The sequence below is a fragment of the Vipera berus genome, assembly GCF_964194415.1.
Source record: "Vipera berus genome assembly, chromosome: 1".
Lineage (NCBI taxonomy): Eukaryota > Metazoa > Chordata > Lepidosauria > Squamata > Viperidae > Vipera > Vipera berus.
In genome coordinates, this window is record NC_138202.1 from 67131073 (window position 1) to 67146923 (window position 15851).

Genomic DNA, 15851 nt, shown 5'->3' on the forward strand with positions numbered 1-15851 from the left:
TCATCAAAAGGTATGCTACATGGAAAAAAAGTGGTGGTGGCTCCAATAGGCTCATGACAAATGGCACAACTACATGCAGCAAATCGATGAATGATTGGCAGATTTCATTCAGTGATTGAACAGTGTATTGGTTTGAGTCTTGGGGAGATGCCATTTTCTCAAGATCAAATGACTGAATCAGAGGAAAAGAGACTTGGTCACCCTAGACCAGTGATGGTGAACCTATGACACTCATATCAATGACATGCCATGACATTATGGCATAATACAGCAGTATTCACACCAGCATTCATCAACACCCAACTATTCTTGAAAGCACACCCTATTCTCACACGATTTTTAGAGGCTGCAGAGACTTCAGAAGAATGGAAGCCACGTGAAAGGGCTGTGCTCTTGGGTGGCTCTGGAGCCTCTAAAAATTGCATGAGAATGGAGTGGGCTTTCACATGACTTTTGTAGTCTGCAAAGGTCCTGCAAGAATGGGGTGTACTCCTGCACGGCTTCTGGATCCTTCAGATATTACGCAAGAACACATCCCATTCTTGCCCCTTGCCAGAAGCTGGGTGAGAACACAACCTTGTGCCTGATTTCCGGAGGGTGCAAATGCCTCATGAGAGCACAGCACATTTTCACAATGGCCTCTGCAGCCTCCAAAACCTGCATGAGAAGGGGGGCATGCTTTCACATGGTTTGTCAGAGGCTGCAGAGGCGGCAGAAGAGCATAATCCGAAGCTGCTTCAAGAACAAAAGCCTTATGTAAAATGTTTTATAGATGGCATCTGGATCCCAAGAAGTTGTCTAACATGTATCCTAATTTACAGTCTAAATGTTGGAGATGTGGTAGTTTAGAAGCCACTTATTTTCATATGTGGTGGACTGTAGAAATATAAAAGCTTTTTGGATTAAAATTTGGTGGAACATTCAAAAGATTTTTAAGAGAAAGATAAAGTTTTCTCCGCAATTGTTTTTATTGGGTCTTGTTGTAGATTGTGATGTTAAAGAAACTAACTTGATGTTGAATATGATAACAGCAGCACGGTTACTGGTGGGACAATATTGGAAGAAGGATAGTTTGCCTACTATAGAAGAATGGGTGTTTAAAGTTTCGAATCTTGCAGAAATGTCTAAGATTTCTGCTTATTTGAAGGATCATTCACAAGAAAGATATATTTCAGTTTGGAGGAGATGGATAGATTATATTCAGAATAAATATGGGACTAAAAAGTTCCATTTAGCTTATGAGTAGATTTTAGAGGGATATTGTTATTGGTACTTTGTATGTAGTTATGTTAAAGGGGAGTTAAAGCACATTATGAATTTGGTTAATTGTATATTATGCATAATTTTTATTTAGAATATGATTATTATAACCATAATCCTGTATTTAGCTCTGGGAAGTGGGGGGGGGAAGTGGGCGGGTTTGGGGTGGGGGGATTTGGGGATATATTGTAAAATCTTGTTTCTGTAAAACTCTTTAATAGAAAAAAAAAGAACAAAAGCCTTATGTGACCCAGAGCAATCTTGAGTAAACCACAGATGTCTGTTACCAGAAAGAGAACATTGCCTGAAGGTAAGCGGCATGCTGGGGAAAATCGGGCCACGAGGGAATTGCCCCATTCTGCAAGGCTCACGTACTTTGGGAATGGTGGGAGGTGGCCTTTCGGAATGGCAGTGGTGGTCCTAGGACAGAAGTCAAGACTTGGGCCTCTAGGCCCAGGCTCAGTGCTGGCTGATGAATGCCACTGTTCAGGGTGGCCTGGGCGAGGAGGAGGGGGTGGGAGATAGAGAATTGTTTCTTTTGTGTTCAAGGGTGTGTCTGTGACATGCCATCTGGGTCCAGTAAAGCACTTTCCAAATTTTTGCTAGGCCGAGCCCCAAAGTTTTGCCACTGCCGTCCTAGACACAAAGCAATCTCTTTACATGCACTGCCTGGAAAACCACTTTTGTTTAATATGGCTTAGGCTGAGCTTAGCTCCCCTGAAGTGAAATGATTTATAATCTTACAGATTCCTGACCTATTGTTTCCACCATTCACAAGGAGAGGCAAGCGAGAAGGGCCTCTGATTCTGGTCATGTTGGTGGTTTTCTTTTTCTTTTTTCCTGTTTGATAGCCAGAAAGAGGCCTCCAAATGGCCTTGGCTTATTATATTATAGAGGGCAGTCTGGGAATGTCATGACTTCAGAGGCAAGAGGTGAAAGGGGAGAGGAAGCAGATGCCCCTCCTTCCTTACCCTTTGGAGGAGGGTTCACAGGGTGTTGTGTGGCATGCAGAGTGGGAACTGCTGTTGTTATTTTAATACAAACAGCCACCGACCTTTCTTTCTGGCAATGCCCTGAACTTTGCTAGATGTCACCAGCATCGCACTAAGCCAAAATAAATTTCAGGGACAAGCCGTAAAAAAAGAATTCCTGCTGCAAAGATCGCAGAGGCTGAGTTTTGCAGAAGCTGACACCGGTAGGCAGATTCTGCATGCAGAGGCACAGGTAGCTCCAGAGTGCAGCGGCAAGAGGTTAACCTGCACAAAGGACTACAGAGAGGCAAGTGGAAACGCGCAGGCCGAGTGGTGGAAATCCATCAGGCCATTTGATGCATTCCAAGCGAACTGTCAGTTGCAAAAATGTTTACACTGATTGTGCTTTCTATTGAGGCTGCTAACTGGGCTGTAGCAGCATGCCCGTCTGTTTCACCAACTGCTGTCAGTGCCAAAAGGCATCCTGAGGACAGAAGCATTAGCACATGATGGAGAGGATGCTCCATCTGGAACCGGCCCACTTGGAAGCATAATACCTCAGCACATTGTGTTGGATCTGATTTCTCATCTTATGAAATGAAGCTGAGTTGCCATTGCGTGGCAGAATGGTCTTGTTCTTAGAGAGCTTTACTTTCATTTTTGGAGATGTGTGAAGCTTTCCTTTGCCCACTGACACAGACAGCATAGCGGTCATCTAAATTTATCTGCATCTGACCTGGATCTTAGGCAGGTAGAAAGATAGTTAGCAACACCATTTTCTATTTTGTAGTATATTTAAAGCATATAATCATGGGGTAGAAACACAGAGCTTGCAAAAGACATAGGGACAATTAACTGCAACAGCTTTAGAAATAATTGAATCCAAACTTCTGTGCAGTGCAGGATTTCAAATGAGCACAAACCTGAAAGAAGTCAGGCTTTTTTTTATCTGAATGTGTCCAACTTTATTTTATTTTCTTTACCTTTGAATCACTTTTGACTTCTGATGACTGACTGAACCAGGGCCTGTAGTTTTCTTTGCACAGTTTTCAGAAGTGGTTTGCCATTGCCCCTTTCCTAGGAATAATTATTTATTTATTTATTTATTTTATTTATTTTATTACATTTATATACCGCCCTTTCCCGAAGGACTCAGGGCGGTTTACAGGGTAATTAAAAAAACCAAGATACAAAAGTTAAAAACAAATTTAAAAAAAATTATATTTGTTCCTGTATAAATAAAACCCCAGTTAAAATAAGATTAATCCTCAGCCTGGGCCAGAAAGCTCGAAGACCCAGGTCCTCAGGTCCCGGCGGAATGAACGGAGGTCGGGGGCAGTCCTCAGCTCCACTGGCAGCTGGTTCCAAAGGGCAGGCGCCCCCACTGAGAAGGCCCTATCCCTGGGTGTCGTCCGCCGGCAATCTCTTACCGGTGGCACCCTGAGAAGACCCTCCCTGTGGGAGCGCACTGGACGAAGGGAACTTGATGCCGGCAGCAGGTGTTCCCTCAGATATCCCAGACCCAAGCCATTTAGGGCTTTATAGGTCATCACCAGCACCTTGAATCTCACCCAGAGGGCAACCGGAAGCCAATGCAGCTCGCGGAGTAGAGGTGTTACATGGGAGTATCGGGAGACCCCCATCACAACTCGCGCGGCCGCATTCTGCACCAGCTGAAACCTCCGAGTGGTCCTCAAGGGCAGCCCCATGTAGAGAGCGTTGCAGTAGTCTAAACGGGAGGTCACGAGCGCATGAGTGACTGTGCGTAGGGCATCTCGGTCCAGATAGGGTCGCAACTGGCGCACCAGGCGAACCTGGGCAAAAGCCCCCCTGGTCACGGCTCCTATATGGTCTTCAAAATTGAGTCGTGAATCCAGGAGGATGCCCAAGTTGCGAGCCCTATCAATGGGGGGTAACACCTCACCCCCCATCGTTAGAGATGGAATAGTCTGGTTGACCCGAGATGCCGATATGCACAGCCACTCAGTCTTGGCGGGATTGAGACGAAGCCTGTTTCTCCCCATCCAGACCCGGACCGCCTCCAGGCACCGGGACATCACGGCGAGGGCATCGCTGGGTTGGTTCGGGGTGGAAAGCAAAAGTTGGGTATCTTCAGCGTACTGATGATACCCCACCCCGAAACCACGAATGATCTCACCCAGCGGCTTCATATAGATGTTGAACAGGAGGGGCGAGAGAACCGACCCCTGAGGGACTCCACAAATGAGAGGCCTCGGGGCGGATCTCTGCCCTCCCATCAACACCGACTGCGAACGGCCCAGGAGATAGGAGGAGAACCACCGTAAAACGGTGCCTCCCACTCCCAACCCCCTGAGACGCCGCAGTAGAATACCATGGTCAATGGTATCAAAAGCCACTGAGAGATCTAATAGGACCAGGACAGAGGAGCAACCCCTGTCCCGAGCCCTCCAGAGATCATTCACCAGCACGACCAATGCCGTCTCCGTGCTGTATCCGGGCCTGAAACCCGATTGGTACGGGTCCAGATAATCAGTTTCCTCCAGGAACAGAGGAAGCTGATGCGCCACCACACTCTCAACAAAATAATAATAATAATAATAATAATAATAATAATAATAATAATAATAATAATAATAATAATAATAATAATAATAATTTGGAAGGGACCTTGGAGGTCATCTACTCCAACCCCCTGCTCAGGCAGGAAACCCTATACCAGGGGTAGGCAAACATGCCTCTTTTATGACTCATGGACTTCAACTCCCAGAATTCCTGAGCCAGCATGCTTATTCCTGCCCTATACCATTTCAGGCAAATGGCTGTCCAGTCTCTTCTTAAAAACTTCCAGTGTTGGAGCATTCACCACCTCTGGAGGCAGGTTGTTCCACTGGTTAATTGTTGAAAAAGGGTTGAAAAAGAGTGACTGGTCCAAAGTCACCCAGTGACTTTGTACCATGTCTCCCAATTTCTAACTCAATGCCTTAACTGTTAAACCAAGCTGGCTCTCCAAATAGGTATTCACTTCCTCCTTAAGTAATTAGTTCCATTGTCAAACTATTCTTCAGGTTAGGCAGTGCTTCCTAATATGCAGCTGTAATCTGCCTTCCAAGTCTGCAGAAGCTGGATTTCCATAGACAGACCAAGGAAAGCCTGTAAGATCATGAACAAATCTCGGTTTATTTGGGCTGATAGTGTGGAGGATGTTGTCTAGTATGTTATACTGAAGCATTGCTGGAATATTTTCAGTTTTATGATATTATGTCTTCCAGATCTGTAGGGATGCAACACTCATTCTGTTTGGGAATAATGAATGATGTAGTCCAGCATACCTGAATGATACCAAATTTAAAATTACATATTATATATTATTTTATAATATATTATAATAAATTTATATATAATAAATTTATATTTTATAATATTTATATAATTATATAAATTGTAAAAATTATACATTATGCTTTTAGTTGTCGTGGAGCAGAATTATTCCTCAAGTGTAGCTATTTTGATCCCAGTTAGATATATCCCGTTAAAAGATCAGATGTTTGGCTTCTATTGTTTTACCCTTTGTTAGATATAGATACATTTCTGTAGTCTCAGCGTACTTTACGTTTTGGCCAACTCAAAAGCAGAGTTGGAACAGGTTAGTAGAGGGGTCATCCTGCAACCAAGCTAAAATGTTTCCGGAGAATAGTGCCCAGACACCAGAAAGGAATATTGTGTGCCTTAAAGTGGCCAATAGAAATAGTTTTGGGGGAGAGAAAAAAAATCGTTTAAACTGAAACAGTAAGATGACTGTCCTTTGGGTTGGGAATAAGACAGAGACAATTTCATGAGGTTATTGATATTTAGAACAGGTTCCAGGACCTCTTTCTGCCAGTTAAAGGGTTGTTAAAACAGGCATTGGAACACAAGGAGCAAATTTTAAAATAAATATGCCATTAAAATGAAAACGCCACTCTTTCTGTATATGCAACACGACACTGGATGAACATAAGCTTGTATGATAATTTTGGAACATTTATTTCATCTTGATTAAATTGTTGAATTCTCTGGATGTCTTTTAATCAGTATGTGCTAGGGAGAGCAGTTCTAAATTAATCAATCCCCAATACTCTGGGTGCTTTCATGTGAGTTTTCTCAAAGAGAAGAGGTGCTTTGTTTGTGGAAAAAAGGATAGTGCGGCTATGAAGAAAAGAAAGGAAAATAGGAATTATGTCTAATAGGTAGCATTTCAATATCCTCCAAGCATTTTATCTTATTCTGCTTTTTTTCTGTTGCACATCTATAATACAAAGGCTTTGACACCAAGGTGTTACCTGGAACTGAATACAGGCAGAGTTGGACATATCAAGTTTCAAACAGTCCCAAAGCTTTGACAGTCCTTGCATATGATAATGAGCTTCGTCCTCATTTGCTCAGGCACTATGAGTAGTAAAAATAAAGTAATTAATGTTTAATCCCAGGGAGATGCAATTAGGCCTTATGCATTATTATTTTTGAATTTAAGCATAAAATGAAGGCATTCTTTTCATATTTAATGATACTGAAAATACAGGACCATAACATCGATCAGTTTTATTTGAAGCTATTTGCTCTCAAGGAGAGCAGCTCTGCAAGCTTGCCAGCAGAGGTCTTCCACAGCTTTTTTTACTTAAGAAGTCATTCTGGCTGCTTTGCAAATGCAAAATATATCTCCTGCTATTTAGGCTCAGATTACACACACAAACAAACAAGCATGTATTTATAAGCTGCTTGTTGTCATCACAAAAGTAAGTTGAGGCAACATAGTAAAAACTATAAAATGAAAAGGAAAAAAAAGAAATCAAGAAATAATGAAATAACAATACCAGCTGTGGAAGAAGAATAACAAGGATGAAAAGATCACATATCTAGTGTGGGTTTACAAATGACCTTGCCCTAGGGGCTGCTGGACAAACCAGGCAGGATCAGAGAAACGCAGCGTTTGAGAGAAATGATATTCCGTTTATTTGGTAAATATAAATGACCCTTTTTTGTGCCCCACCCCCCACCTTGAAGTAAGCAGGTAGCTTCTGAGACAGAGAACCCTCTGAGACAGGGAGATGTCCTTCAGTGGATTCAGTTCCCAGATCCTCCCATGCAAAACCTCAACTGACCTGAATGGATGAGGTGAGGCAATTCAGAAAGCAAACAGTTGGGGGTTGGGGCAGAGGTAATTGCCATCCATATACAGGTAGTCCTTGACTTACGACCACAATTAAGCACTAAATTTCTGTTGCTAGGCAAAATATTTGTTAATTGAATCATTGCCCCTATTTTATGACCAGTTCTTAAGTGAATCATTGCAGTTGTAACAACAACAACAAGAAGAAGACTTTGCAACAACAAAGTTGAAACTGTTTCACATTTAATATGTGAGTGCACCAAAATCGCGCAAACTGATTACAAAGCTAGACACAACCTAGTTGCTAAATGAATCCACTGGGCATTGTGTAAAAAATACGACTTGCCTGTGTCCGAAAAGTTGTGGGAACATAGGGTGGAAAAAGTTGTTGAGAATGAGAGGGTGAAAATCTTGTGGGACTTTCAAATACAGACAGATCGCCATTTGGAACACAACATGCCAGATATCGCAGTCGTAGAGAATCAAAGTGTACAGCTGATTGATATCGCTGTACCAGGAGATGCCATAGTCGAAGAAAAAAAACTGGAAAAAATTGTAAAATACTATGACCTGGCCATCGAAACTGCGCGATTATGGATGAAACGTGTAACAGTGATACCCATTGTCATCGGGGCACTGGGAACTACTGTATGTCCAAAAACTTTGCAAAATATATCAATATTGCAGCTTCCTACAATAACTCCACCAATGCTACAAAAAACTGCGCTACTCAGAACATCTTACATTTTAGGGAGATACCTGGTTGATATCTAGGATGCTGGCAGCAACCCATGTCAACCATTAGTGCCAGACATTTGAATGTTCAGTTGACTGGCATGTTGTGTTCCAAATGGCGATCTGTCTGCATTTGAAAGTCCCACAAGATTTTCACCCTCTCATTCTCAATAACTTTTTCCACCCTATGTTCCCACAACTTTTCAGACACAGGCAAGTCGTATTTTTTACACAATGCCCAGTGGATTAATTTAGCAACTAGGTTGTGTCTAGCTTTGTAATCAGTTTGCGCGATTTTGCTGCACTCACATATTAAATGTCACCCCTAGTTCTTCTCTTCTTTAAACTAGACATACCCAATTCCAGCAACCGTTCCTTGTAAGCTTTAGCCTCCAGTCCCCTAATCATCTTTGTTGCTCTTGTCTGCACTCTTTCTAGAGAACATCTTTTTTTACATTGTGGTGACCAAAACTGGATGCAGTATTCCAAGTGTGGCCTTACCAAGGTGTTATAAAGTGGTATTAACACTTTATGTGATCTTGATTCCATCCCTCTGTTAATGCAGCCTAGCACTGTGTTGGCTTTTTTGGCAGCTGCAGCACACTGCTGGTTCATATTTAAGTGATTGTCCACTAGGAGTCTGAGATTCCTCTCACTGTTACTACTAATTTAGTAATATAATTGTTAAGTGAATCTGGCTTCCCCATTGACTTTGCTTGTCAGAAGGTCACGAAAGGTGATCGCATAATTCTGGAACACTGCAACCGTCATAAATATGACTCATTTGCCAAGCATTTGAATTTTGATCACATGACCGTGGGGATGCTGCAATGTTCATAAGTGTACAATGTGCCATTGTAACTGAACAGTCACTAAATGAACTATTGTAAGCTGAGGACTACCTGTATACTTACTAGAAGTAAAGATCCAATTATCAGTTGCACCTATTTAATATAATATTTACTCTAAGTCTTATCTGGCCCTTTAATATACTTTTCTATCACATTTTCACCTTGGTACCCTCCAGGTGGGCTGGTTAATTCCAGCCAAATAATTGCCATGCCAATCTCACTGGGTATCCCATCACTGGAGGTGTACCATTTAGAGGTCTTTTCTGTCCCTGACTTGCACAGACTGATTTCAGCCTACGCTTGCACTCAGCAGAACTTTGGACTTAACTAAAAACATATTCAATATACCAAAAGAGGAATTATTTCAAATAGAGATAGACCAGCTTTGGGAGGAACAATAACAAAGTATTTTGGCATCATTATGGTTATTATTACGTAAGCTTTCATGGATCACAGTCCATTTTATGAGATATGTAAAGAGCACAGTCTCAAGAAATTATTGCAAAGCAGCAGATCTGCAGTAGATTGGGAGATTTTATCCACTTTCTCATGAATTTAATACCAATCAAGCTTTCTTGGCACAAAATACAGGTTAACCAGTTCATCTGTGCATGGATGTTGGCGTCATATATTACTGCATCATTAATGATTAAAAATAATAATGATAATGCCAGTGTCAGTTAATATGCTAGCTGCAATATTTTGCTACTGGCCAAATATTTGCTATAAAATATTAGTCATATTGTTTGCTATAAGTCATTCTGTCTCACAGAAAAGGAAGTGGAATTATTTTCTATTGCCTCACAGGCTGGACCAGAACCGATGAATTAAAATTACAAGCAGAAACAAATTACAAGGTTTAGATGAGACTTCAGAAGGAACTTTGTGACTCTATGAGCTGTCAGTCAATGGAACAAGAATTCAGTGGTGACTTTTCTCTGCCAGAGGCCTCAAACAAAGGCCAGATTGTCACCTGTCAAAGATTCTCCAGTAACTCTTTATGGTCTCTTTATGGTTTTGCAAGTTTCCAGATTACATTCAAAATTATATCCCTATTCTGTAAAATCCATTATATAGTAGTTACCAATCTAATTCAGACCAGTGATGCATATGGATTAGTATAAAAATACTCTGTTTAGCAATGGGCTAATCCTTCATATTTTTTAATCATTACTTTATGTGCCTACCTGGGAGTTGTCTCCATGTAACACAACACATCCATCCAGATATTTTATGACCACTTCACTTCCTCCTGTGTAGAGTGGTATACCTTTGTAACATCAGGTTGTTTATATATCACTATACTTTAAAATATGTTTGTAGCTGCCTTCTAGCTTTTGGGTGGGTCACACAGCAGAGTTCAAAAATATCTGAATAAAGTGATTTTTGGATGACTTTTTAGTCAAGTTTTCACATTGAAAGATACAGAAAACTGGAATTTGATTCTCATATATAACACACATATTCTAACTCTGAGCTGCAGTTCCTCTGACAATCCTATATTTATTTATTTATTTTAGTTTTGCCAGCTTCGCTCATTTCTAATTGTACATCTCTTTCTGCTCTGCACTGTGTATTATCTTATCTTGTAACCATAGTGACTCCAGCTATGTCCAGCCAATGTTTTGGTTTTAAACTGTTTTGTGCACAGGCCTAAAAAACGTTCTCACAGTTTCAGTTTTACTTTCTCCTTCTGCCTGATGAGAGAATGTGGTCAGTCTAGGTCTTTTGTTTTCTCATTAAAAGTTTTACCATAGAATATGCCTTGGATTTCTTTTCTTTGATATTGACCATGCAAATGAACCACGGTCCATTCACCTCTGGTCAGACTGTTAATTGTTCCGTGACATTTTGGTAGCAGAGGATGGTTTATTTTTATTTTCAAGATTTATTGATAGGCAATTAGCCAGGCAGTTAGTCCGGCACTGAGGAGGCTGTGATTAATTGCTGCAAATATGCCGAGGAAAAGGAGAAAGAAGAAGGCCGGTTGTCTCTCTGCTGAGGAGGAGGCAGCCGTTTCACGGAGAGTTCTTCCTTCAAGTTTACAGACTCCGTTGGCATCGGCTACACGTCTTGGAGAAGCAGCCTCTGAGCCAAGGTCAGTTTCACCATTTTCTGTTTTTACAGACTCTCAAGCTGATGCCCCAGCAGTAACCTCTGCTCATGGGGATCAGGCTGATTATGAGAGATTTGGTGCTAGACCTAAGGCTCCACTAGGGAAGGAGGTGAGCTATTATCCTCCAAGCCCTGAGCAAACTGTGCAGGAGAAGGCTTTGCAAAGTTATTATGAACAAATTGCAGTTTTTGAGCAGGAGCTGCTAAATGCAAAGTTGTGTGCAGCATGGTATGAAAAGCATGGGAGAGCCTCTGCTGGCATTCAGTTTTCAGAATTGGCCATTTTGCCTCCCTCTTCACAAGCAAAGCCACACCCACAAGTGTGAGTCCTAGAGGAGATCAACCCTGACTGCTCTTTAGAAGGCCAGATCCTGAAGCTAAAACTCAAATACTTTGGCCACCTAATGAGAAGGAAGGACTCACTGGAGAAGAGCCTAATGCTGGGAAAGATTGAGGGCAATAGAAGAAGGGGACGACAGAGAATGAGGTGGCTGGATGGAGTCACTGAAGCAGTAGGCGTGAGCTTAAATGGACTCCAGAAGATGGTAGAGGACAGAAAGGCCTGGAGGAACATTGTCCATAGGGTCGCGATGGGTCGGACACGACTTCACAACTAACAACAAATTTATCATTCCCAAGATTTTTAATATACTCCCAATTCATCTTATCACCATTCCTCACAAAATCTAATATTCAAAATACACATCCCATTTACTTACGGTAACTTCTCACCATCTATGTCAACAAATTAAGGATACAATATGATATCCTTCCTTTTTGCTAATTTTCAGTTTTGTTTTTTTAAGTAGTAATCAAAATTTATTTTTTATTTCAGTATTTAATACTTCCTCTCTTCCTCTTTGTATCTGCTATCTCTTGCTTAAACTGATAATTTTGGTTTTTAATGGTCCATATTTATTACTTTCAACAATAGGTTTTTAGCTTATCTACATTATTCACCTTTACATGACCTTTATGCACAAATCAATATTCAAATTAGCTATTAGTATTTATAGTGCTAAATTTTAATGACCAATTTTTTTTCTTTATCTCAGTTCATATCAATGTCTTGTGTTCAACATGCACATCTTATCTATTTAAGTACATTCTGTTTTAGACTTCAATAAGATGGTCAAAACTCCATTCTTGAGTCTTATTCTGGCTTTTTTCTTTTTTCTTTTTTCTTTTGCCAAATCATCTTCCATGTCCTCGTTTTTGGGTCATCGAACCAATCTCCTTGTAATATCATGTATATTAATTGATATTGGAAAAACCATCTGGTCGCCATTTTTTTGAGAGGACTTGTAGGTCTAGTGGGTTGTCTCTTTATTCTTCCATATCGATGTGGTTGTTCTGAATTGTTTGTCTTCTCATCCAACTGTTCTTTTTCTAGATCCTCTAGTTCCTTCTGTGTTGTAAAAGAAACCTTTTCCTTTTTCCAAGTTGTCAATATCTTTTTTGGATTTTCAAATATCAATATTTGTTGAATTGTAGATTCTTCTGTCATAGTATTTGCAAGTTTCAGTTTTTCTATTGTATTTTGTATAGATGGTTCTTTAGCTGTGGTCAAAGTTTGGGTTTTCATATCTGGGCTGTCTTCTTGTTCCTTCACATAGACTCTTAGTATTTCATTGGTAGTGGTGAGAGTTTGGATTAGTGTTTTCAATATAGCGAGAATTTCTTGATATTCATCCATAAACAAATTTTGTTCCTGGCCTTCTTCCATATTGGTATTTTAAACTGAAGGCTTTACACTTAGAAAATCCAAGAGAGAGATTTTTTTTCTAGTTAGGGAACACAGAGCCTTTCACAACTGTTGTTTCAGAGCTCTCAAGGTTATGTATCTTATCTATTTCCCTGGGCAGTCAGCCAGGCCCCTTTTAAAGTTTCCCTTTGAGTCCCAAAGTTATCTTAATCTTTTCAGTTTTTCTTTTATAAGAAGAGACCCAGATTTCCAACAGAAGTAAATAATGAAAAATAAGAGATAAAAATTCTTTCAGTCCACATACTTTGAGAAATAAAGTTCCAATTGGGATTCAATTACTTTTTCAACGTTTAAGATTCCCCTGGGTATTTAGTCGCGGCTCTTTCTGGAGGGAGGGCTAAAGTTCCCCTTCCCTCACCACAGGGGGGAGGATGCTTAGCAGCTTAAGGAGGTACAGAAGGTAATTAGGGTGTAAAAGAGGTAGATCTCACCCAGTCTCTTCTGCGCTGCTTTGAGAGTTGCCTGGTGGAAAAATGTGACTTCAGCTGTTCACAGCCTAGGGACGAGCCATAATGACTGGTCCTTTCATCTGCCGGTTTGGAGGGATCGCCAGATCTAACGGGAGAGTTGCAACTCTCCCGTGATCCAGCAAGTGCCCCTCCTTGCTGGTCGTCTCTTCGGGGTGACTTTTGGCCCTTTTCAGGGCCCCTCAGTGATATGAAACTGGATGGGGGAGAGAGAGCAAGTCTCCCAGCTGTCCATAGCGGCTGCGTGGCAAACCGGAAGTCCTGCAGAATTCTTTCAAGGCATTTATCAGGAATGATCCCTGGGATTTATGTTTCACTGTTGATTCATGAGGAGAAGGATGAATTTGCCCATGAGACTGAGCTGATAGGGGGAATTGCTGCTAAAAGCCAGTGGCTTTCAGAATGACAGAAGGCTGATGCCAGTTCTGCATTGTGTTGCTTAGCCTTAGACAAGCCATTCTTGCCTGCAGCACTGCCTAAAGGATGGTCACAGCACTCATTACCTCTTGTTGAAATTAGAAAGTTGTCCAACTCACTGGAGAGAAAGGAGGAGGAAAGAAATAAGATCTGTGCAGTTAACTAGAATAATCCCAGGGCAGTTCAAATAATACCTGCCTACTAGATTGTTTGAATATGTAAATCTGACCATATAAATTTTATCAGTAATTCTACAACTCTGTAAGGAAGGTCAATATTATTATTGCACTTCATCCAGATGGGAGGCATGGAGTTTTGAACTTGGGTAAGAACTAGTCACAGCTAGTTACAAGCTATCTAAAAATGGAGACTTAAAATCTGGATCCAAAGTTCCAACAGTCATCTCCTCCTGGTTAAATGACCGCACTTTGGGCACACAACAACTTTCTGCATATGGCTGTTTGCGGTCACCTGGCCGTTTTACAAAGGTTTTGTAAAAAATGGGCACTTGGTTCCAGTTTTTGGCAAAACCATACCATAGCGAACAATGGGTTTGTTTAACGACCATTGCAAAAAAAGATCATAAAATGGACAGGCGCTATTACGGTCTTAACTCAAGGACTACCTATATTTTTACCAAATATGTTCTAAAAGGTAAAGGTAAAGGTTCCCCCGCACATGCGTGCTAGTCGTTTCCGACTCTAGGGGCCGGTGCTCATCTCCGTTTCAAAGCCGAAGAGCCAGCGCTTGTCCGAGGACGTCTCCGTGGTCATGTGGCCAGCATAACTAGACGCCAAAGGCGCACGGAACGCTGTTACCTTCCCACCAGAGTGGTCCCTATTTTTCTACTTGCATTTTTTACGTGCTTTCGAACTGCTAGGTTGGCAGAAGCTGGGACGAGTAACAGGCGCTCACTCTGTTACGTGGCACTCGGGATTCGACCCGCCAAACTGCCGACCTTCCGATTGACAAGTTCAGCGTCCTAACCCACTACTAGTACGTAATTCTTGTAGGCTTTTGATTGTCAAAACTATAATAAAATTTTATCTTATTTTTCATTTTCCACATGTTTTTAAAAACATGTTGGGTTTGTATTGCTACTTTATGATTATGATCGTATGCTGCGTTTATTGCTATTATTGCTCCTGGTTTTCTTGGGTGTTGTGCTGTTCTCTGTGTTGGCTTTTATACTGCTTTATTTTATTTCTTTCATGCCTTTTAACTGAATACATAGTAACTAGGGAACAACTGTTATTAGCTATAAAAGTGCCATAAATAAAAGAACATTAAACAGACCTTTAATAAACTCCGTGCATCCTCTTAGTGTAGATGATAGCAAAAGGACTTTCTCTGTCTGCCTCACCACCCATTTATAGGTCCCTGCTGGAAGTATCTTGCCACTCCCTTTGAGGACTGCCAAAGTTCTTACTCTACTACTATCCCTCAGTAAAAGGAAGGAAAAAGAAAAAAAGAAAGAAAGAAGAAAAGGAAATGAAGCTGCAGCTTATTTGCTGGGAAAACCTGCCACTGCTTTTTCTCTTCAGATCAGCGAGCAAGCTGGAAAAAGGAGCTGGCCAATCAGCCAGTGATGGCCAAAGCAGGCAGGTCGCTGGGGACCTATTGCTAATGTAAACAAGGAAGCCACCTGATGTGACTGGGTCAGATAAGACAGTCGTCACGTTAAAAGCAGGTGTTTCCTGCACAAAGTCCTTTCCAAGTTCCATCTTTAAGTAAAAACAAACCCAACCAATGCTCAGGGATAGAGTCTGGTCTACGTGGGCCTGCAGTTTTTACTGTGGGGCTGGGAGGAAGCTGCTTCTGAGCCATCTTCTCTGCCTAGCCCCATAGCTGCACCCCTGTGTTTTCATTAATGGACAGGTTTGGTTTCTTTACGAGTTTGCACTTAAATACACAAACAATACGGGGCATAAGAGAAACAAAAATTGCTGAATGCTCCCAGCAGCACATAGGGACTTCACAGGTCACAGCTATTTTAAAACACCAGGGGATGTGAGCAGGAAGCCCAAAGGAACTATTTCTTTTTTAGATCTATCAAAAGCCAGGTCAGATTTTTTTTTAATGAGTTTGTTGTCAGGGGCTAATTGTCTCCCGCGGTAGAATACAGAGAGATTATCTGCAAAA